This window comes from Schistocerca serialis, chromosome 10, assembly GCF_023864345.2.
Source record: "Schistocerca serialis cubense isolate TAMUIC-IGC-003099 chromosome 10, iqSchSeri2.2, whole genome shotgun sequence".
In the NCBI taxonomy this organism is placed as follows: domain Eukaryota; kingdom Metazoa; phylum Arthropoda; class Insecta; order Orthoptera; family Acrididae; genus Schistocerca; species Schistocerca serialis.
Window position 1 is genome coordinate 171,079,952 of NC_064647.1, and position 24,073 is coordinate 171,104,024.

Genomic DNA, 24,073 nt, shown 5'->3' on the forward strand with positions numbered 1-24,073 from the left:
GTGTAAATGTAACACTGTAAATAAACAACAGTCTAATGGCGTTACTGACTATAACGAAATATATTATGACTGTGGCCCCGCATTATGAAAAAATTATTACATTAAGTAGTGGCTGTGCCTAGGGACCGATGACCTCAGCAGTCCCTTAGGAATAGGAACTTATCACCACCACCATCATCCCCTACAGCGGTGGCTCCCAACATGGGAGTTATTTAACCCCTGATGGTAAGATGAAATTTCCTGGGGGGGGGGGGGGGGGGTAAAACCTAAACATTTCGATTCTGTTTCAGTCACGAAACTAAATAATTTTCACAAGATTGTTACGTACTATTATCATAATTTTGTAAGACTCTAATATTGATTATGTAAGTTATCAACTATTACTTTTTCTCAATTACTAGCATTAATGCGATGGAGGTTACAAGTTTCTCACATAGTCCACCGACTACAAACTCATGTTGTGCTTTGTACCGTACACCACTGACGATAACAGACATATTCGTAACAAAAGCTAAATATATCAAGAAAATGCTTCCTCCAAGCTGTAGACGGTATCTGCAGTAGTCCACAAATTTCTTCATTACAGATATATGAATTAACTGATACCACAACCCAGCAGTAACTACATATAGTGCTGTACAGACTCTTATTATTAATATTTCTCTTTCCTGTCTCAGACGTTATGTCTGGTTAAAAATGGAAAGTGACGCAGACCTTGATCAAGCGTGACTTCCTTCTAACTGTACGGTATATGTTACATTGCATTTAGGAACTTTCGGGTAATTGAATAATTACAGATTTCTGTAGTTGTATATATACATTTGGATGTAGCTGCATTGCGTTGATGTTCTGGTGGATATTGTGTGGTATGACTCCTGTAGTTGATAGTATAATTGGTGTAACGTCAACTTTATCCTGATGCCACATGTCCTTGACTTCTCAGCCGGTTGGACATATTTTTCAATTTTTTCTCCTGTTTTCTTCTGTATATTTGTTGTATTGGGTATGGATATTTCGATTAGGTGTGTTAATTTCTTCTTTTTATTGGTGAGTATGATATCAGGTTTGTTATGTGGTGCTGTTTTATCTGTTATAATGGTTCTGTTCCAGTATAATTTGTATTCATCATTCTACAGTAAATTTTGTGGTGCATACTTCTATGTGGGAACGTGTTGTTCTATTAGTTTATGTCGTATGGCAAGTTGTTGATTTATTATTTTTGCTACATTGTCATGTCTTCTGGGGTATTCTGTATTTGCTAGTATTGTATATCCGCTTGTGATGTGATCTACTGTTTCTGTTTGTTGTTTGCAAAGTTGGCATTTATCTGTTGTGGTTTTGGGATCTTTAATAATATGCTTGCTGTAATATCTGGTGTTTATTGTTTGATCCTGTATTGCAATCACGAATCCTTCCATCTCACTGTATATATTGCCTTTTCTTAGCCATGTGTTGGATGCATCTTGATCAATGTGTGGCTGTGTTAGATGATATGGGTGCTTGCCATGTAGTGTTTTCTTTTTCCAATTTACATTCTTTGTATCTGTTGATGTTATGTGATTTAAAGGGTTGTAGAAGTGGTTATGAAATTGCAATGGTGTAGCCGATGTATTTATATGAGTGATTGATTTGTGTATTTTGCTAGTTTCTGCTCGTTCTATAAAGAACTTTCTTAAATTGTCTACCTGTCCATAATGTAGGTTTTTCGTGTCGATAAATCCCCTTCCTCCTTCCTCTCTGCTTAATGTGAATCTTTCTGTTGCTGAATGTATGTGATGTATTCTATATTTGTGGCATTGTGATCGTGTAAGTGTATTGAGTGCTTCTAGGTCTGTGTTACTCCGTTTCACTACTCCAAATCAGTAGGTCAATATTGGTATAGCATAAGTATATATAGCTTTTGTCTTGTTTCTTGCTGTCAATTCTGTTTTCAGTATTTTTGTTAGTTTTTGTTTATATTTTTCTTTTAGTTCTTCTTTAATATTTGTATTATCTATTCTATTTTTTGTCTGTATCCTAGATATTTATAGGCATCTATCGCTTCTATGCAGTCGCTATAGTTATCCAATATGTAATCTTCTTGTTTAGTGTGTTTTCCCTTGACTATGCTATTTTTCTTACATTTGTCTGTTCCAAAAGCCGTATTTATATCATTGCTGAATACTTCTGTTATCTTTAGTAATTGGTTGAGTTGTTGATTTGTTGCTGCCAGTAGTTTTAGATCATCCATGTATAGCAAATGTGTGATTTTGTGTTGGTATCTTCCAGTAATATTATATCCATAATTTGTATTATTTAGCATGTTGGATAGTGGGTTCAGAGCAAGGCAGAATCAGAAAGGACTTAATGAGTCTCCTTGGTATATTCCATGCTTAATCTGTATTATTATTACTATTATTATTATTATCTCCTTCACTTTCTCAGACATTAAGTCCGGTTAAAAATGGAGTGACACGGATCTTGATCAAGCGTCACATCCTTTTAACTGTACGGTATGTGTTATATTGCATTTAGGAACTTTTGGGTAATTGAACATGTATCAATAATTACGGATTTCTGTATTTGTATATATACGTTTGGATGTAGCTGTATTGCATTGATGTACTGGTGGATATTGTGTGGTATGACTCCTGTAGTTGATAGTATAATTGGTATGATGTCAACTTTATCCTGATGCCACATGTCTTTGACTTCCTCAGCCAGTTGGATGTATTTTTCAATTTTTTCTCCTGCTTTCTTTTGTATATTTGTTGTATTGGGTATGGATATTTCGATTAGTTGTGTTAATTTCTTCTTTTTATTGGTGAGTATGATGTCAGGTTTGTTATGTGGCGTTGTTTTATCTGTTATAATGGTTCTGTTCCAGTATAATTTGTATTCATCATCCTCCAGTACATTTTGTGGTGTATACTTGTATGTAGGAACGTGTTGTTCTAAAAGTTTATGTTGTAAGGCAAGCTGTTGATGTATTATTTTTGCGACATTGTCATGTCTTCTGGGGTATTCTGTATTTGCTAGTATTGTACATCCGCTTGTGATGTGATCTACTGTTTCTGTTTGTTGTTTACAAAGTCTGCATTTATCCGTTGTGGTATTGGGATCTTTAATAATATGCTTGCTGTAATACCTGGTGTTTATTGTTTGATCCTGTATTGCAATCATGAATCCTTTTGTCTCACTGTATATATTGCCTTTTCTTAGCCATGTGTTGGATGCGTCTTGATCGATGTGTGGCTGTGTTAGATGATACGGGTGCTTGCCATGAAGTGTTTTCTTTTTCCAATTTACTTTCTTCGTATCTGTTGATGTTATGTGATCTAAAGGGTTGTAGAAGTGGTTATGAAATTGCGATGGTGTAGCCGATGTATTTATATGAGTGATTGATTTGTGTATTTTGCTAGTTTCTACTCGTTCTAGAAAGAATTTTCTTAAATTGTCTACCTCTCCATAATGTAGGTTTTTCATGTCGATAAATCCCCTTCCTCCTTCCTTTCTGCTTAATGTGAACCTTTCTGTTGCTGAATGTATGTGATATATTCTATATTTGTGGCACTGTGATCGTGTAAGTGTATTGAGTGCTTCTAGGTCTGTGTTACTCCATTTCACTACTCCAAATGAGTAGGTCAATATTGGTATGGCATAAGTATTTATAGCTTTTGTCTTGTTTCTTGCTGTCAATTCTGTTTTCAGTATTTTTGTTAGTATTTGTCTATATTTTTCTTTTAGTTCTTCATTAATATTTGTATTATCTATTCCTATTTTTTGTCTGTATCCTAGATATTTATAGGCATCCGTTTTTTCCATCGCTTCTATGCAGTCGCTGTGGTTATCCAATATGTAATCTTCTTGTTTAGTGTGTTTTCCCTTGACTATGCTATTTTCCTTACATTTGTCTGCTCCAAAAGCCATACTTATATCATTGCTGAATCCTTCTGTTATCTTTAGTAAATGGTTGAGTTGTTGATTTGTTGCTGCCAGTAGTTTTAGATCATCCATGTATAGCAAATGTGTGATTTTGTGTGGGTATGTTCCAGTAATATTGTATCCATAATTTGTATTATTTAGCATGTTGGATAGTGGGTTCAGAGCAAGGCAGAACCAGAAAGGACTTAATGAGTCTCCATGGTATATTCCACGCTTAATCTGTATTGGCTGTGATGTGATATTATTTGAATTTGTTTGGATATTAAGTGTGGTTTTCCAATTTTTAATTACTATGTTTAGGAACTGTATCAATTTAGGATCTACTTTGTATATTTCCAATATTTGCAGTAACCATGAGTGGGGTGCACTATCAAAAGCTTTTTGGTAATCAATGTACGCGTAGTGTAGCGACCTTTGTTTAGTTTTAGCTTGATATGTCACCTCTGCATCTATTATCAGTTGCTCTTTACATCCTCGTGCTCCTTTGCAACAGCCTTTTTGTTCTTCATTTATAATTTTGTTCTGTGTTGTATGTGTCATTAATTTCTGTTTAATGACTGAAGTTAATATTTTGTATATTGTTGGTAGGCATGTTATGGGGCGATATTTAGCTGGGTTCGCTGTGTCTGCTTGATCTTTAGGTTTCAGATATGTTATTCCGTGTGTAAGTGTATCAGGGAATGTGTATGGGTCTGCAATGTAACTGTTAAATAATTTAGTTAGATGTGAATGTGTTGCGGTGAACTTCTTTAACCAGAAATTTGCTATTTTATCATTTCCAGGGGCTTTCCAATTCTGAGTAGAATTAATTGCTTGGGTGACTTCATGTTGCAAAATTATCACTTCAGGCATTTGTGGTATCATCTTGTATGTGTCTGTTTCTGCTTGTATCCACCGTGCATGCCTGTTATGTTGTACCGGGTTTGACCATATGTTGCTGCAGAAGTGTTCCATGTCTGTTATGTTTGGTGGATTGTTTATTTTAGTGTGTGTGTTATCTATTGTCTGGTAAAATTTCTTTTGGTTTGTGTTGAATGTTTGGTTTTGTTTCCTTCTATTTTCACTTTTCTTGTATCTTCTGAGTCGTTTGGCTAATGCTTGTAATTTCTGCTTCTTTTCGTCTAATTGCTCTGTCGCTTCTTGTTGTGAGATTTTACCTAACCTTTTTCGTTTTTTTTCCGAGATTTCATTTCTTATAAATTGTGTTAGCTGTCCGATGTCTTTTCTCAGTTTTTCTGTTTTGATCTGTAGCCTGTGTTGCCATGCTGGTTTTGTGGGTTTCTTCTGTGTGTTGGTTGGTTCTGATCTCTGCCTAGTGTGTATATTTAGTGTAGTGAGTGCTCCTATATAAACCAGTAGTTGTAACTCTTCCATAGTTGTGTTTTCATTTATTTTGTTGTGGAATGAGATTTTCACTCTGCAGCGGAGTGTGCGCTGATATGAAACTTCCTGGCAGATTAAAACTGTGTGCCCGACCAAGACTCGAACTCGGGACCTTTGCCTTTCGCGGGCAAGTGCTCTACCATCTGAGCTACCGAAGCACGACTCACGCCCGGTACTCACAGCTTTACTTCTGCCAGTATCTCGTCTCCTACCTTCCAAACTTTACAGAAGCTCTTCTTTTGTTGTGTATGATTGTGTTGATAGTTTTTATTGTTGTTTCGACTTGTGGGTTATTTGGTGGTCTATGCAAGAATGGTCTAATGTCTGTATTTGTGTCTTTGTATTCTATATATGTTAGCTGAAATTTTTCTTCTATATCTAACATCTGTGTCACTTCATGTTCTATTTGTGCTTGTTCTGGTGGCTGTCTTAAGATTTCGTTTTCCTCTGATTGTGTAATTGGTGCGTGTTCTTCTTTGTTTGTTTGCTCTGGGATGTTTGAGTCCATTACTGTATTTTCTTCCTCTTCTGATTGCACATTATTTTGTTCCAGTATTTGTTGTACTTGTTGTTTGATGTTTTCTAATTCTGACTGGAGTATCCTGTTATTTATTATTATTATTATTATTAATACTATTATTATTACTATTATGATTAGAGTGATCAGACGCAAGACAGCCTGAAGTCTTCCTACTTCTGCCAGTTCAGAAGTAAGGAGTGCAGCAGTCAAGTCATTTACAAACACTAAGAAAGATGAAAGTAGTGAGAAGTAGCGGGAATGAGAACAGCGAGAAACTCGATATCAGGATTAATGGTCACGAAGCAGATGAAGTTAAGGAATTCAGCTACGTAGGCAGCAAAATAACCAAAGACAGACGGAGCAAGGAGGACATCAAAAGAAGACTAACAACGGTAAAAGGGCATTCCTGGCCAAGAGAAGTCTACTAATACCAAACATTGGCCTTAATTTGAGGAAGAAATTTCTGAGAATGTACATCTGGAGCACAGCATTTTATGGTAGCGAAACATGCACTGTGGGGAAATCGCAACACAAGAGAATCGAAGCATTCGAAATGTGGTGCTATAGACGAATGTTGAAAATTAGGTGGAGTGATAAGGTAAGCAAGAAGGAGGTTCTGTGCAGAATCGGAGAGGAAAGGAATATGAGGAAAACACTGACAAGGAGATGGCACAGGATGATAGGACATCTGCTAAGACATGAGGGAATAATATCCGTAATACTAGAGGGAGCTGTAGAGGGAAAAAACTGTAGATTCTGTGCAGAATCGGAGAGGAAAGGAATATGAGGAAAACACTGACAAGGAGATGGCACAGGATGATAGGACATCTGCTAAGACATGAGGGAATAATATCCGTAATACTAGAGGGAGCTGTAGAGGGAAAAAACTGTAGATTCTGTGCAGAATCGGAGAGGAAAGGAATATGAGGAAAACACTGACAAGGAGATGGCACAGGATGATAGGACATCTGCTAAGACATGAGGGAATAATATCCGTAATACTAGAGGGAGCTGTAGAGGGAAAAAACTGTAGATTCTGTGCAGAATCGGAGAGGAAAGGAATATGAGGAAAACACTGACAAGGAGATGGCACAGGATGATAGGACATCTGCTAAGACATGAGGGAATAATGTCCGTAATACTAGAGGGAGCTGTAGAGGGAAAAAACTGTAGATTCTGTGCAGAATCGGAGAGGAAAGGAATATGAGGAAAACACTGACAAGGAGATGGCACAGGATGATAGGACATCTGCTAAGACATGAGGGAATAATGTCCGTAATACTAGAGGGAGCTGTAGAGGGAAAAAACTGTAGGGGAAGACAGAGATTGGAATACACCCAGCAAGTAATCGAGGACGTAGGTTGCAAGTGCTACTCTGAGATGAAGAGGTTGGCACAGCAGAGAAATTCGTGGCGCGCCGCGTTCAGCCACTCTGAAGACTGATGACTCGAAAGAAAAAAATATATAGTGCATATATCTGAACGTGTTTGATTTTAAATGGGGTTGCAGTATGCAGACCAAGCAAGTTCTGCAATGGAGAGGAGTAATGCAGAGGAAGTATGAGTTTGTAACAAGTGTATACCCTCATTGTGGATAGTTTTCTTTCTTATCAGAGTAGGAGTTGTTGGTAGCACTTGTGGTGAAGCACTATAGCACTTCGTCATTCGTTCTAACATCCCCCTGCCGCCCCCCTCATCACGCGCACGCAAACTAATTATCATTCATCTTTCATAACTTTCAAAATAAAAATATGCCAAGAAAAATCTGTCATTTTAAAGTTGAGTTACGTACTAAAGCTCCAAAATTGGTGGGGACCAAGAGATTTGGGGTACTAGTGAATGTCTAATTGCAATCAGGGGTAATCCTCTAAGAAAGTTTGGGAACCACAGCCTTAGAGTTTTTCTCCTCTACAGCTCACTCTAGAAGGACGAAAGTTGTTCCCTGATGTCTTAAGGGCAGACGAAATCATGTAGGGAACCTGGTCTCGAACAGACTGGTTATGAACTTCGTTGCCACAAAATGGAAACGCCTTCAGACTTTCAAACGATACCTATAACAAAAAAATCTCAAAACAGACCAAACAGAGACACCATAACACAGTCATCAATCCAGAGTGGTTTTATGCAGCTGAGACACTCGTTTTAAACAGAGCGACACTGACGATATCCGAATGAGAGTATTAAAAGTAATCGAGAAAATTTTAGGTCCAGATTATATTGAAGAAGAACGTAGAGACTAAGAGCAAACACAGAAATTGTAAAGTGTGCCACGTTGTATTCGGATATGAAAAAATCGGAGAAGTGCGATAGGACTCGCGGTCACCGGGTTCGGCACAAACTTGTTTATCTATATCTACACTTCGCAAGTCACTCTGCTGTGTGTAGCGGAGCGTACTTCGTGTACCGGTGACACGACCTCCTTTTCATGTTCCAGTCGAGTATGGTTTGTTCTTGGTGCACACATTATTATGCGAAACGTAACAGATGTTTTCCAGTGACGTAAATTTTACAGCACTTCACTAACTTAGCCACTGCTAACAATTTTCACGTGCCTTAAAAATGTAAACAAACCAAAAGGCAAGAATAAAATTTTGTTCCAAGAGTTTGTGTTGGGGCAGTGATCTTCTTGTTCAGCTCTTGCATTCTATACTGACGACAGTAAGTACATATGGGTTTATATCATATTCATTATTGTAAAAATAACATGTAGTTACATCGCAAAATAGACGTGTGCTGTTCGCAACAAGAACAAACCTGCAGATACTAATAATTTTAAGTAATGCAACTAAATCGATCTCATAATGTGAACAGTTCTCGCCATATCAAGTCCTTACATGTTCCGTCCTTACAACTTGCCATGGCTGCACCTCGCGCACAATGCTGCAGCCAAGCAATAAATATCTGCCACCTGACGATGAACCGGCAGGCGATTCGAAACCGGTAATGGAAAATAAAAACTGAAGAATAAAACAATAGGCGACTGGTTGCAGTAATTTCTGGATACGTGTATTCATCACTGTCGGAGTGTTTCATATCCATAAAGGACGGAAGTTTGATTGGTTTTGAATTGAGGATTGACGGTATGCTTTTGCTAATGACGGTTTATCTGTGTAACTGAGTTGCTCTTAGGAAGTTACGATTTTACTCAAGATTCCTGACATTCAATTTAGGACTTCAATAGAATCGTGAGATAGTAAATAATTACGTGGATAAAAACGCAGATCCCCATATTCGTGTGGCAACTCGTACTACGGACCAGCTGGTTGGCAAAACAGCGCCGGAAGAATATAAGGAAACCGCCCCATCCGTACTCATTCTACTCAGGAAGACCTGAATTTTCCTTCACTTTCACTAAGGATGGCAATCTCATCGTCGAATCTTATCACAGATATCCCTTCACCCTGAATTTCAATTCCACTCCGGAACCTATCTTTTATTTCCCCCGTTGGTTATTCGATTCGTAAGGTTTTTGCTTTAGTTTAACAAAAACAACAAATTCACATAACATAGACTTCCATCCTTAATAACACATTCTCCTTCAGTATTTACAGCAGTTTGCCGACGCTGGCACAGATTTTCGATTCCGCGACTGTAGAAGTCGCGTGGTTTCTTGAGGCGAAGAACTCGGCGAGCCGTGTTGGGAGCGCATTTTCATCAGGAAACGAAGTTCCTTGACAGTTCTTCGATAGACAGCGGAAAAAATTAAAATCTGAGGAAGCGAGATTAGGTGAATAATGTGGGTGTGGAATGACTTCTCAACCGAACTCCTGTATAATCTTTTTTGTCACTCTACCAGAATTTCGGCAGGCGTTATCGTGAAGTAGCATCACGTAGTCTTCCTGGTTATTGTTCTTGAACTGCGTCTGCAGGACGTCTCCGTTGTTGGCAATAAATATCACTAACGCGAATTCTTTACAGACGAATGGAAAAACTGGTAGAAGCCGACCTCGGGGAAGATCAGTTTGGATTCCGTAGAAATATTGGAACACGTGAGGCAATACTGATCCCACGACTTATCTTAAAAGCTAGATTAAGGAAAGGGAAACCTAAGTTTCTACAATTTGTAGACTTAGAGAAGGCTTTTGACAATGTTGACTGGAATACTCTCCTTCAAATTCTGATGGTGGCAGGGGTAAAATACAGGGAGCGAAAGGCTATTTACAATTTGTACAGAAACCAGATGGCAGTTATAAGAGTCGAGGGACATGAAAGGGAAGCAGTGGTTCCGAAGGGAGTCAGGCAGGGTTGTAGCCTATCCCCGATGTCATTCAATCTGTACATTGAGCAAGCTGTGAAGGAAAAAAAATTGAGTAGGAATTAAAATCCATGGAGAAGAAATAAAAAACTTTGAGGTTCGCCGATGACATTGTAATACTGTCAGAGACAGCAAAGGACCTGGAAGAGCAGCTGAACGGAATGGATAGTGTCTTGAAAGGAGGATATGAGATTAACATCAACAAAAGCAAAACGAGAATAATGGAATGTAGTCGAATTAACTCGGGTGATGCTGAGGGAATTAGATTAGGAAATGAAGCACTTAAAGTAGTAAAGGAGTTTTCCTATTTGGGGATCAAAATAACTAATGATGGTCGAAGTAGAGAGGATATAAAATGTAGACTGGCAATGGCAAGGAAAGCTTTTCTGAAGAAGAGAAATTTGTTAACATCGAGTATAGATTTAAGTGTCAGGAAGTCGTTCCTGAAAGTATTTGTATGGAGTGTAGCCATGTATGGAAGTGAAACATGGACGAAAAATAGTTTGGACAAGAAAAGAATAGAAGCTTTCGAAATATGGTGCTACAGAAGAATGCTGAAGATTAGATGGAATAGAACTGCGGAGAAGAGAAGTTTGTGGCACAACTTGACTAGGATAAAGAATCGGTTGGTAGGACATGTTCTGAGGCATCAAGGGATCACCAACATAGTATTGGAGGGCAGCTTGGAGGGTAAAAATTGTAGAGGGAGACCAAGAGATGAATACACTAAGCAGATTCAGAAGGGTGTAGGTTGCAGTAGGTACTGGGAAGATGAAGAAGCTTGCACAGGATAGAGTAGCATGGAGAGCTGCATCAAACCAGTCTCTTGACTGAAGACCACCACAACAACAACAACAGTGATGTTTACAACCCAGGGAAGCCGTTCGTAGTGCGCTACACCGTCGCTGTTCCATCACATGTGTAATTTCATCTTTTGTGACTGAGCGATGATTTTTGTACGGGGAACTGCTGCTTTGTTTGGGTTCAAGGTTTCGTTTCTCTTCCTTAAGTTAGCATAAAGACAACGTTTCTCATCTCCAGTGGCTGCACAGGACAGGATGGTCGGTGCTGATCACTAGCCAATTGGCGACAAGCAGAGTTGCTGGTTATTGTAATTTTGGCTTAGAGCACTCGGTAGCCATAAACCCGATTTTTGAACCTTTCTCATTGCATGCAATTGTTGCACGGTGGTGGAATGATCACCGTTCTTCACATTTGACAGTTTTCGAGTAGACTGACGCTATCATTGTGAATTAAATCGTTTAAATGATCTTCATCAAACCCTGAGTGTCCTTCTGAACATATAGAGTCACTAATGTCAAAATGCTCCTGCCTAAAACGAGAAATGTATCTTGTTGACGTGCTCTGTCCAATGGTATTATCCCCGCACACGGTGCAAATGTTTCTGGTTGCCTCCCTTGCCGTCATCCCTCTACCGAACTGAAACGGAAGAATATGTCGGAAATGTTACGAGTTCTGCAATTGGAACTCCATTATGCAGCGTCCACAGCTCCACTATAACTTTATCTTGGAACTCCTCCATTTTGTCCGTGTCTGCATAGAAAAACAAGAATATTGGAACTGAGTCCACCTTGATGCAACAAACCTTGTTATTTTTTTACTTATTTACTTCCCAAACTACTTTCGGGGACAAATACCACCATCACCAGGAGGTTTTTTAAAATCTAAAACATGCAGAAAGTAGCATAGTTACAGAAACACACTACGCACTATTAAATTTTTACGGTTCGTCTTTTGAAATATAGTTTTCTGTGGATACTTCCATACTTCCTTGTTTATTGTATGCTATGGCATATTTTTAAGAATTACTGTCGCTGTTTGCGTCATATTTTCTGTGCTTTTTTTCTGTTGCCGTTTTTACTCAGCGTACATCATATCATCTGCAACTGCGTGAGCGGCTGTTAGTAAACAAGTACTAAAAGATGGACTTCGTTTAGTACTACTAAGTTCTTAAAAACATGTCATTACATACGATAAATAAGGCGGAACAAAAGTATCCATAGAAAACTGTATTTCAAAACAAGAACAGTAAAAATGTAATGTGTTAATGCTATCGACAGGGGATCTCAAGTTGATTCGGTATTTCTAGATTTCCGGAAAGCTTTTGACACCGTTCCTCACAAGCGACTTCTAATCAAGCTGCGGGCCTATGGGCTATCGTCTCAGTTGTGCGACTGGATTCGTGATTTCCTGTCAGGAAATAGACGGAAAATCATCGAGTAAAACTGAAGTGATATCGGGTGTTCCCCAGGGAAGCGTCCTGGGACCTCTGCTGTTCCTGATCTATATAAATGACCAGGGTGACAATCTGAGCAGTTCTCTTAGGTTGTTCGCAGATGATGCTGTAATTTACCGTCTAGTACTGTCATCCGAAGACCAGTATCGGTTGCAAAGCGATTTAGAAAAGATTGCTGTGTGGTGTGGCAGGTGGCAGTTGACGCTAAATAACGAAAAGTGTGAGGTGATCCACATGAGTTCCAAGAGAAATCCGTTGAAATTCGATTACTCGATAAATAGTACAATTCTCAAGGCTGTCAATTCAACTAAGTACCTGGGTGTTAAAATTACGAACAACTTCAGTTGGAAAGACCACATAGATAATATTGTGGGGAAGGCGAGCCAAAGGTTGCGTTTCATTGGCAGGACACTTAGAAGATGCTACAAGTCCACTAAAGAGACAGCTTACACTACACTCGTTCGTCCTCTGTTAGAATATTGCTGCGCGGTGTGGGATCCTTACCAGGTGGGATTGACGGAGGACATCGAAAGGGTGCAAAAAAGGGCAGCTTGTTTTTTTTATCACGTAATAGGGGAGAGAGTGTGGCAGATATGGTTACGCGAGTTGGGATGGAAGTCATTAAAGCAAAGACGTTTTTCGTCGCGGCGAGATCCATTTACGAAATTTCAGTCACCAACTTTCTCTTCCGATGCGAAAATATTTTGTTGAGCCCAACCTACACAGGTAGGAATGATCATCAAAATAAAATAAGATAAATCAGAGCTCGAACAGAAAGGTTTAGGTATTCGTTTTTCCCGCGCGCTGTTCGGGAGTGGAATGGTAGAGAGATAGTATGATTGTGGTTCGATGAACCCTCTGCCAAGCACTTCAATGTGAATTGCAGAGTAATCATGTAGATGGAGATGTAGATATAGATGTAGCCAGACTCAGTTCCGATGTTGTTGTCCAGGCACTACCTCCAAATAACGAAATGACAATACGTAAACTCAAACAGCAACGTAGTAAAAATAAAATATGACAATCCATAAATATACCGATAGCAACCGGAATATCAACACGGAAAGCAAAAACGCTGCGATCTTATGCACCGACCTAATAGCACCAAGGACGCGGCCTTGTGGATCGCACGCATGCCGAAAGAAGAGCGGGGAGCATTTCAGGGGCGGACACGGCGCCTGGGCGCAAGAAAACAGCACAGAAAGCCGAAGATGAGAGTCGCGGGCGGTGGGAGGGACGAGCGCAAACAGCGCGCGTTTATCAGGGTTCCGCCTGGGCACCCAGCGGGGACTGGGGAACAGCAGGTAGGTAGGTAGGCAAGCCGCGGAGAGATGTGGGTAAGTGGGTCAGTCGCGAGAGGAGCAGGCGCTAGAGAGGCTGCGCGCTGGTGCCGAGGGTGGGGGAGGGGCGGGAGGGAGAGGGAGAAAGGGGGAGGGGGAGGGAAAGCACTGCATGCGTGCGGAGGCACGGCGCGGAGGCAGTCGCGGCTGGGACGCGGCAAAGGCACGACGTGAGGCGAGCCAGCACACAGACCAGGGTCCCGACAGCAGCCGGCACCTCGTGTCCGTCGCCTGAAGAAGGACTCCAAGACGAAAGCTAGAGGCGCGCTACAGGTGAGTACCTGCAAGGCAGGCGATAAAAGTTCGTGTCTTAACGCTTACGAGACTGGCTACTTAGAAAAGTAGGAAACCAGTCATTTACACCAGGGAGCTAAAACATTACAGCCACGTAGCTAATACTGTGTTGGTCCACCTTTGCAATGCAATACAGCAGTGATCCTCAAATGTTTTTATTCCAGTCTCTGATCACCATATCAAATCTTTAGGCGATGACCAGTGTGGTGTGCGTACTGTAGGACCTTCAGTACACACATCATCAGGTTATTTGACTTGTCGCTCTAACGAAGTTGGCGAGTGTCAGCAATATATCTCGTGGTCTTATCGTGGCGTATTTATGTTCTGCCTTTAGGTCAGACGATAGAAATACCACTTGCACGCTTAGAGTAGCAGATTGACGGTGACCAACTTTAAACAGAACTTGATTAATTTTCACACACATTTATTAAAATAATAACAAGCATAAAAATTACTTAACTCGGTTCTGGATGCTGTTTACAATTGACAATCTGAAGTTCCTTTGGTCTTGGTACGTTAATCTTATTCTCACATGTATGTCTGATTCTTGACAAAAGTGTCTATACATTTGTCTTCATGGCTATGTACAGGAATATGGTAATCTTATTAGGCGCAGACTGAATCTTGACTATAGACTGGTACAGACAAATGTGGAACTCGTACAGACTGGTACAGACTAATGCAGACTGGTACAGACTGGTGCAGACTGAAAGATCGGAGGTCTGTACACTCGTTATAATACCTCACGCGTTCATGTATCACTGCGCAAGTGTGATCCATGAGGAGAAAAGGTTGTATGTTAGCAGCAATCTCATTGGCTGCGTTACATATTAATACGCGGATCGGCGGAAGCAGAATTTGGTCTGTCTCTATGGCAGCGCCATCTCGTAGTGTGGAGATGGACAAGCGCTGCGCCTGTGCTGTTCTGCTTAGCGGGGCGCGCTCTAGTGGGAAAATTGGGTACGCACTGACTATGCGGAACTATGTACACAGCAAACGGTTTCAGTCCATAATGACCATTCTCAGATCTTTTTTACACCACGTCCTAAAATGATAAGGCAATAATGGCATCGTCAAAACATATAAATATAATCAGCACAGCATCGTCACATACATCTACTACTGATTATATGGTTTGACGATGCCATTATGGCCATATCACTTTAGGACTTGGTGTAAAAGAGATCTGAAAATGGTCATTACGGACTGAAACCGGTCATCATCTAAAGAATTGATATTGTGATCAGAGACTGGAATAAAAAACATTTGACAGTATTGGATCTCTGTTTGTATACGCGACTACGTCACAGTTGGTGAGAGCAGTGATCCTGTCTGGCATCAGTTCAACAGATCTGTGGTTGGTTTCAAGAGGTATGTGGTTCCAGACGTTCGTGAATAGATCAGAGACTTTCACAAATTATGAGCCAGTGGTTTATTTGCATGGAGCTCGTGCCTGATAGCATCCCAGATACATTACACTGGGTTCGGATCAAGCATGTTTGGTGGTCAAGACATCAATGTCAGCTCACTATCGTACTCGTCAAAGCACTCTAGCACGATTCTCGCCCTGAAAAATTGTCATTTATCCTGCCAGACGAGGTATTTGCTGGTGGGAAGACATGAAGACGAAGGTGTGCTGGTGATCCACAATAATATTCACGTCGTCTGTAGCTGTCTTGGTTCCTTATACTACTGGCACAGGTTCCACAGAAGCCCATGCAAACGCCCCTGCAGCATCATACTTCCCCAGCAGTATGTGTCCATGGTGCGGTTCACATTTCGAGCAGCCATTCACCTGGATGATGACACATCTGTGCAAGAATACTGACCCGGTGGAACAAGAAAAGCGAACCTTTGGACCAGGCGCCATGTTTCCATTGATCCACAGTCGAATCTCACTTTTTCCCTTGCACGTTGCAATTGTGATTAACGATGTCGTTGGATCTACATGGATACAAATAGGGGTCATCTACTGTGGAGCCCCATGTCCCACAAGGCGTATTCAGTGGTGTGCTCGAGAATACTTATGCCTGCACCAGCATTCTACTCTGCTGCCATATCTGCCGCAGGTTGCCCTGTTTCACAGAGCCGAAAAGCCTCCAACATCCAGGGTCCATGACGACGCTTGGGCATCCAACGCCTTGTCACCTGTTATTTTGCCATTAGTCAACCATGTTCCGTAGATGCTGCAGGCGAAACCCGACGATGCAAAAACTGACATAATGTCCGATAGGATAGCCGCACTCAGTGATTTTACAATGTTACTTGTAATCCGTCTTGATTGCAAAATGTTTATCCATATGACCGGTTTCTGTTCATCTAGAACCATCTTCAGATCTGATATTTCGGTTACAGGAGTAACCCGTCCAGATCCAGCAACTTTTACATGCTGCGTCACATCAAAGCATGTGAAAGTTGCTGGATTTGGACGGGTTACTCCTGTAACCGAAATATCAGATCTGAAGATGGTTCTAGATGAACCGAAACCGGTCATTTGAATAAACATGTTCCAATCAGGACGGATTACAAATAACATTGTGAAACTCGACGAGCTTCGCCGTCCCGAGACGCCCCTTCCCAGGCGCCAGGCCATATCAACTGCCGTTTGTCAGCGTCGCTTATGCGGCTGAATTTCCGAATTTTCGACTCGTATCGTCGCTAGAAATGGTTCTCTATTCATTTCTGCTCCGTCTATATACTGTCGTTAATGTGGCATGTACCTGCAACGCATCCAAATGTCATTCAGTCTACCAGTGGGCAGCGGTCATTATGTTTGGCTCATCAGTGTATGGCGTTATTTAAAGCGTTTCTGGCACATGTGTTGTTGACGTACGTTCAAGAGTACCAGAGATACTAAAAAACGGCTAAGCATTAGGATTTTGTTTTTCATATTTACTTCGGTTCGTTGATGGATTACAAATTTTCAAACAGAAAGTATAATTATGCTCCCAAGGAAAAAGTTCCAGGTGAGTTATTGCGCATTTTTTCCCCCTGAGCTTCAAATATTTCTTGTTCATTCAACAAAAGTGACGTATTTGTGGCAGAATTACACCAAACTGTGTCCGCCCCAATAGAGCCGGCTCGGTAGCTCAGCGTGTTCGGTCAGAGCTGGTTGGCCTCTCTAATAAAAAACTGAGCGGAAGGATCAACAAAGGAACTTCACCGGATGTCATGTGACGTCCGCAACGAACAAACACAACGATCAACAACGAATAAAATGAAAAAAAAGTAGCTGAGTGGTCAGCGTGACGGATTGCCGTCCTACGGACCCGGCTGGGTCTGGTTCTCTGCTCAGGCACTGGGTGTTGTGCTGCCTTCATCATAATCACATCCCCATCCGGCGCGCAGGTCGCCCAATGTGGCGTCTAATTAATGAGACCTGCACCAAGGCGGCCCGACCCGCCCCGCTCATTTCCGTTGTTTTCCACAGCAAACTGTGAAACCTAACGAGTACATGTATGAAATTTCGTAACTGTGGTCATACTGGCTCAGCCATTCGCAACAGCAGCTCTTTTGTTTGCTAATGTGTCTTTCGGAATAATTTTAGAAATTGCCAACAGAGGGCAGCACCAGTCAAGAGAGCAGATCGCGAGATGTTCGACATTCTTCTCATACGAAATGAGTCCAGTTTTCGAGCAACAGGTATGTTGCACGTCGAGAAAATCGCAGCCGGACCTATACTCTTGTGCGGTCTTTTTAATACAAAGTTGCAGCCAGGGCTATGCTCGGGCTTGATCTCCGAAGTGTTAAAAATAATATTTCATATTCTGGGAAGTTGTAGTATGGACCAAAACAAGGAAAAAAAAGTGCACATGGGCTCTAAACTGCGTACCTTAAGAGCTATGACCACTTGTTGCTCCAGGGAAGTTTGATAGGACCGCTGTTATTTTTGTGATCTGACGGATATAGAGAGCAGAAATCTGCGGCCGTTTAGTTATGATGACGGATTGTATAGGAAGATGTAATCATTGAACGACTGTAGGAGAATACAAAACGACTTAGACAACATTTCTAGTCGGTGTGATGAATGACAGCTAAATGTATAAAAATGTAAGTTAATGCAGATGAGTAGGAAAATCAATCCTGTCATTCTTCGAATACCGTATTAGTTGTGTGCTGCGTGAAACAGTCGCATCGTTTAAATATTTGGGCGTAAAGTAGCAGAGCGATAAGGAATGGTACGAACACGTGAAAACTGTAGTAGGGAAGGCGAATGGTCGACTTTCATTTATTGGGAGAATTTTGGGAAAGTGTGGTTCATCTGTAAAGGAGACTGCATTTAGTAGGGATTAAAGGAAGACCTCGAAGCGATTCAGAAATGAGGTGCTCGATTTGTTGCCGGTAGGTTCAAACATAGCGCAAATATTATGTTTTGGGAATTCAAATCAGAATTCCTGGAGGGAACGCGGTGTTGTTAATGAGGAACACTGTTGAGAAAATTCAGGCAACCGGCATTTGCAGCTGGCTGCAGAAAGATTCTGATGCCGCCCAACATAAATTTCGCGTAACGACCACGAAGATAAGGTATATGGTTCAAATTGTTCAAATGGCTCTCAGGACTATGGTACTTAACTTCTGAGGTCATCAGTCCCATAAACCTTAGAACTACACTACTGACCATTAAAATTGCTACACCACGAAGATGACGTGCTACACACGCGAAATTTAACCGACAGGAAGAAGATGCTGTGATATGCAAATGATTAGCTTTTCAGAGCACTGACACAAGGTTGGCGCCGGTGGCGACACCTACAACGTGCTGACATGAGGAAAGTTCCCAACCGATTTCTCATACACAAACAGCAGTTGACCGGCGTTGCCTGGTGAAATGTTGTTGTGATGCCTCGTGTAAGGAGGATAAATGCGTACCATCACGTTTCCGACTTTGATAAAGGTCTCGATTGCGGTTTATCGCATCGCAACATTGCTGCTCGCGTTGGTCGAGATCCAATGACTGTTAGCAGAATATGGAATAGGTGGGTTAAGGAGGGTAATACGGAACGCCGTGCTGGATCCCAACGGCCTCGTATCACTAGCAGTCGAGATGACAGGCATCTTATCCGCATGGCTGTAACGAATCGTGCAGCCACGTCTCGATCCCTGATTCAACAGAGGGGGACGTTTGCAAGACAACAACCATCTGCTCGAACAGTTCGACGATGTTTGCAGCAGCATGGACTGTCAGCACGGAGACCATGGCTGCGGTTACCCTTTGACGCTGCATCACAGATAGGAGCGCCTGCGATGGTGTACTCGAAGACGAAGCTGGGTGCACGAATAGCAAAACTTCATTTTTTCGGATGAATCCAGGTTCTGTTTACAGCATCATGATGGTAGCATCCGTGTTTGGCGACATCTCGGTGAGTGCACATTGGAAGCGTGTATTCGTCATACTGGCGTATCATCCGGCGTGATGGTATGGGGTGCCCTTGGTTACACGTCTCGGTCACCTCTTTTTCGCATTGACGCCACTTTGAACAGTGGACGTTACATTTCAGATGTGGCTCTACCCTTCATTCGATCCCTGCGAAACCCTGCATTTCAGCAGGATAATGCACGACCGCGTGTTGCAGGTCCTTTACGGGCTTTTCTGGATACAGAAAATGTTCGACTGCTGCCCTGGTCAGCACATTCTCCATATCTCTCACCCATTGAAAACGTCTGGTCAATGGTGGCCGAGCAACTGGCTCGTCACAATACGCCAGTCACTACTGTTGGTGAACTGTAGTATCGTGTTGAAGCTGCATGGGCAGCTCTACCTGTACACGCCATCCAAGCTCTGTTTCACTCAATGCCCAGGCATATCAAGGCCTTTATTGCGGCCAGAGGTGGTTGTTCTGGGTACTGATTTCTCAGGATCTATGCACCTAAATTGCGTGAAAATGTAATGACATGTCAATTCTAGTATAATATATTCGTCCAATGAATACCCGTTTATCATCTGCATTTCTTCTTGGTGTAGCAATTTTAATGGCCAGTAGTGCACTTAAACCTAACTAACCTAAGGACATCACACACATCCATGCCCGAGGCAGGATTCGAGACTGCAACTGTAGCAGTCGCGCGGCTCCAAACTGTAGCGCCTAGATCCGCTCGGTCACTCCGGCCGGCTGAGAAGGTAACTGAGGATTCGTACGGACGTATAGAGAGAGTCGTTTTGCCCTCTTTCTGTTTGCGAGTGTGACGGGAAAGATAATGACTACAAGGTATCTTCAGCCATGAACGATATGGTGCTTTGCGTGTCTATGCAGATGTCGTTATAGACGATGCAGTTTGTCAAGAGGAAGCCATCTTCACTGGACCATTTGGTTTCAACAACGGACAGCGCTCTATGAATGTGGATAAATGGAAGATAATGGCTATAACGAAGAGGAACATCGGTGAAGACCTGACTTATTTTCGTGGTCTTTGCGCGAAATCCACGTCAGCCGCAGTGCAATCGCTCTGCATTCAGCTGCAATTTCCATCGCCATTTTCCTTTCAAGGATTAGTCTGTTGCCTGTTCCGAACTCACAAATAAAACCATTTTTTCGAAGTCTTCCAACATATTTTCCCATTCGCATTGTAGTTCAGGATCTTCTGTGAATCTGTGACCAGGCGCTCTCGTATGGTTTTCTCTCCAGTCTTCACGATACTTCTGAATTTTTTCATTTATGTAGAAAATATTTAACTCTAATATCTTCATTATTAATCATGTCTCTTTTTGTGTAGCCATTCGTCTTCTATAGAAACTGAATTCTGCTGTCTCAATTTTTTTTTTTTTGTGGTAACCCAGTTTTCGCTTCCGTAGGATAACATAGAAACCGCCATCACTTTATAGAATTTCTCCATGCTTTCGCTTCGTACTTTATGTCTCAATGTTCTGCTAATAGAACCACATACAACTTCAAGTTTGTGAGTTTCATTTTCAATATCAGAGACAAAACTAAAACTTACAGCACGGCCCAAGTAAGAGATTTGAGAGCTTTGTACTGAAACTGAATTATCCGGAACAGTTTTCGATCTGACTGGATATTTTCCTGGGAATGCTATTATTTCTGTTGTATTACTAGAAATGTTAATAATGTATTAAGCTTAGCCAATACGGATGTTTTAGAAACCGTGACTATTAATTGAATGTCAATGCATAAAACTGCAACCAGTCACTTTTTTTAATAGTTATTTACTATTCCATGAACCGGTTATCGAACCTTTTCAGGATCATCTTCAGTGGTTTTCTCGAAGTTACATCACTATTTCTAGTGCTCTGTGGCAATAAGATGGAACATGATTTAATGTACCGCCATGAGTATTGTTTATCTGTCGATATGGATGCAAAATTTTAGTTGTGGCCGGCCGAAGTGGCCGACTGGTTCTAGGCGCTACAGTCTGGAACCGAGCGACCGCTACGGTCGCAGGTTCGAATCCTGCCTCGGGCATGGATGTGTGTGATGTCCTTAGGTTAGTTAGGTTTAAGTAGTTCTAAGTTCTAGGCGACTGATGACCTCAGAAGTTAAGTCGCATAGTGCTCAGAGCCATTTGAACCATTTTTAGTTGTGTATTTACTGCGACGGTATGGCGGCTTTTTTCTGTTAGTGTCCATCTGTCTGCTCCCGTTTTGATGGCTATTTGGTACATCAATTCACTCACTGTTACACAGTCTTATGCATTTACACTGTGATAGCGAAGATTTGCCAGCATCTAGCATGTGCTATACTGTTACTTGTTGCGAAGATCGAGAAAAATGTATGACATAGCCCCACTTTGTTCAGAGATGTTATTGGTTTTTTTTCATGGATTGAAGTCGATATATGGGCAAATACGTTTATCAGACTGGCGTTAACTTGAGAGCTCAAAACAAAATAAATTGCTACAAGAACAAACTTCAAGTGACCTGAGTCTTATTTCTATTTGTATATTAACATATAATACAATCAATTTATGAGAAAATATCAAGATTTGCATTCCCAGGAATATAATAATACAGATTTATAGTGCTCGTATTGGCAAGGAGATGCAGATGTTTGTATGGCCTTGAACTTCATATTCAGATTTAAAACAATAACAAAATTTCAAATGAACTGCTGCTTATTTCTGTTTTACATTAACATGATCTGGAATTATAGTAAGAGTCGATTCTGTTTATTGTAGCTAAAGGTCATATGTATAAAAGTTATAATCTTTGTCATGTACTGGAGGTGTTTATATGACCATGAGCTATAGATTTACAATAAGAACGAAATTTGAAACGAGTTGGTAACTTATTTCTGTTCCAGCATTAATATGATCTGGAACATCAGTAAAGGCAGACTGTTCGTTTCAACTAGAGGGAATGTGTATGAAAGTACTGATTTATGTTAACAGTACAGGGATTCACCATTAAGAAATATAGTACAGGTTTTATTCTGTGGTAGGACATTTACATTGACACCAGTGTAGCTGTGATGTAAAGAGATGGATTTCGTTCAGCTAGTATACTGATTTTTGCAAATACCGATTATCTATTTTCTCAATACTGTTTCACGAAAAGAACTTCTTTTCTCCACGACTTTCCACTTGAGACCACAGAGCGTTTCCGTAACATTCACGTGTTGATCGAACCTATTAGTCTAGCGGTCCGCCTCTGAATTGCTTCGATGTCTTCCTTTGATGCGACCTGCCTGGAATCATAAACACTCGCGTAGTACCCAAGAACGGGTCGTACTAGTGCTCTACATCAGGTCTTCATTAAATACGATCTATCCTCTTTTCGAATTCTTCCAGAACACCGAAGTCGACCATTCCCCTTCCCTACTTCACTTCAGTCCTTCCTTGCTTCATTCCATTTGGCACCGCTTTGCAGCTTTACGCCTAAACGTTAAATCGACGTGCCTGTGTCAGGCAGCGCGCCACTAATATCGTATTCGAACATTATGGGATTGCTTTTCCTGCTTATCTGCCTTACTTTACATTTTCCTACCTTTAGAGCAAGCTGCCAATCACCTCACCAACTAGAAATTTTGTACAGTGAATAAGAGTGGTGCTATCGCACTTTGTCGGACACACCTGACGATACATTTGTCTATGATGAACACTCGCAGTCGAGAAAACTTACTGTGTTCTACACTGGAGCCAAAGAAACTGGTACACCTGCTTCATATCGTGTAGGACCCCGGCGAGCACGCAGAAGTGCCGCAGCAAAAAAATGGTTCAAATGGCTCTGAGCACTGTGGGACTTAACAGCTATGGTAATCAGTCCCCTAGAACTTAGAACTACTTAAACCTAACTAACCTAAGGACATCACACAACACCCAGTCATCACGAGGCAGAGATAATCCCTGACCCCGCCGGGAATCGAACCCGGGATGCCGCAGCACGACTAGTGTCTGAAGTAGTGCTGTGGGGAATTGAAACCATGGATTCTGCAGCGATGTCCGCAAATCCGTAAGGGTAAGAGGGGTAGGGACCTCTAGTGAACAGCACGTAGCAAGGCATCCAAGATGTGCTCAATAAAGTTCATGTCTGGGTAGTTTTCTGGCAAGTGGAACTGTTCGAACTCAGAAGAGTGTACCTGGAGCCACTGTGTAGCCATTCTGGACGTGTGCAGTGCCTCTGGAACTGCCCAAGTCCGTCAGAATGCACAATGGACTTGAATGTGTGCAGGTGATCAGACAGGATGCTTACGTACGTGTCACCTGTCAGAGTCGTACCTAGACGTATCAGGGGTCCCATATCACTCCAACTGCACACACCCTACACCATTAAAGAGCCCCCACCAGCTTAGACAGTCCCTGCTGACATGCAATGTAAATGGACTCAGGACGTTGTCTCCATACCTGTACACGTCGATCCACATCCACATCCATACTCCTCAAGCCACCTGACGGTGTGTGGCGGAGGGTACCTTGAGTACCTCTATCGGTTCTCCCTTCTATTCCAGTCTCGTATTGTTCGTGGAAAGAAAGATTGTCGGCATGCCTCTGTGTGGGCTCTAATCTCTCTTATTTAATCCTCATGGTCTCTTCGCGAGATATACGTAGGAGGGAGCAATATACTTCTTGACTCCTCGGTGAAGGTATGTACTCGAAACTTCACCAAAAGCCCGTACCGAGCTACTGAGCGCCTCTCCTGCAGAGTCTTCC

At 41.6% G+C, this 24,073-nt stretch overlaps 1 long non-coding RNA gene across 1 annotated transcript in view; it reads left to right on the forward strand.

Annotated features, from left to right (window-relative positions):
* Nucleotides 1–13,832: 13,832 nt before the first annotated feature.
* The window catches only part of LOC126425289 (uncharacterized), a 166,637-nt gene continuing 156,396 nt past the window's right edge, over nt 13,833–24,073 (forward strand). Inside the window, exon 1 of the long non-coding RNA XR_007576278.1 lies at nt 13,833–13,951. This is a non-coding gene — a long non-coding RNA (uncharacterized LOC126425289). The remainder of the gene's footprint in view (nt 13,952–24,073) is intronic.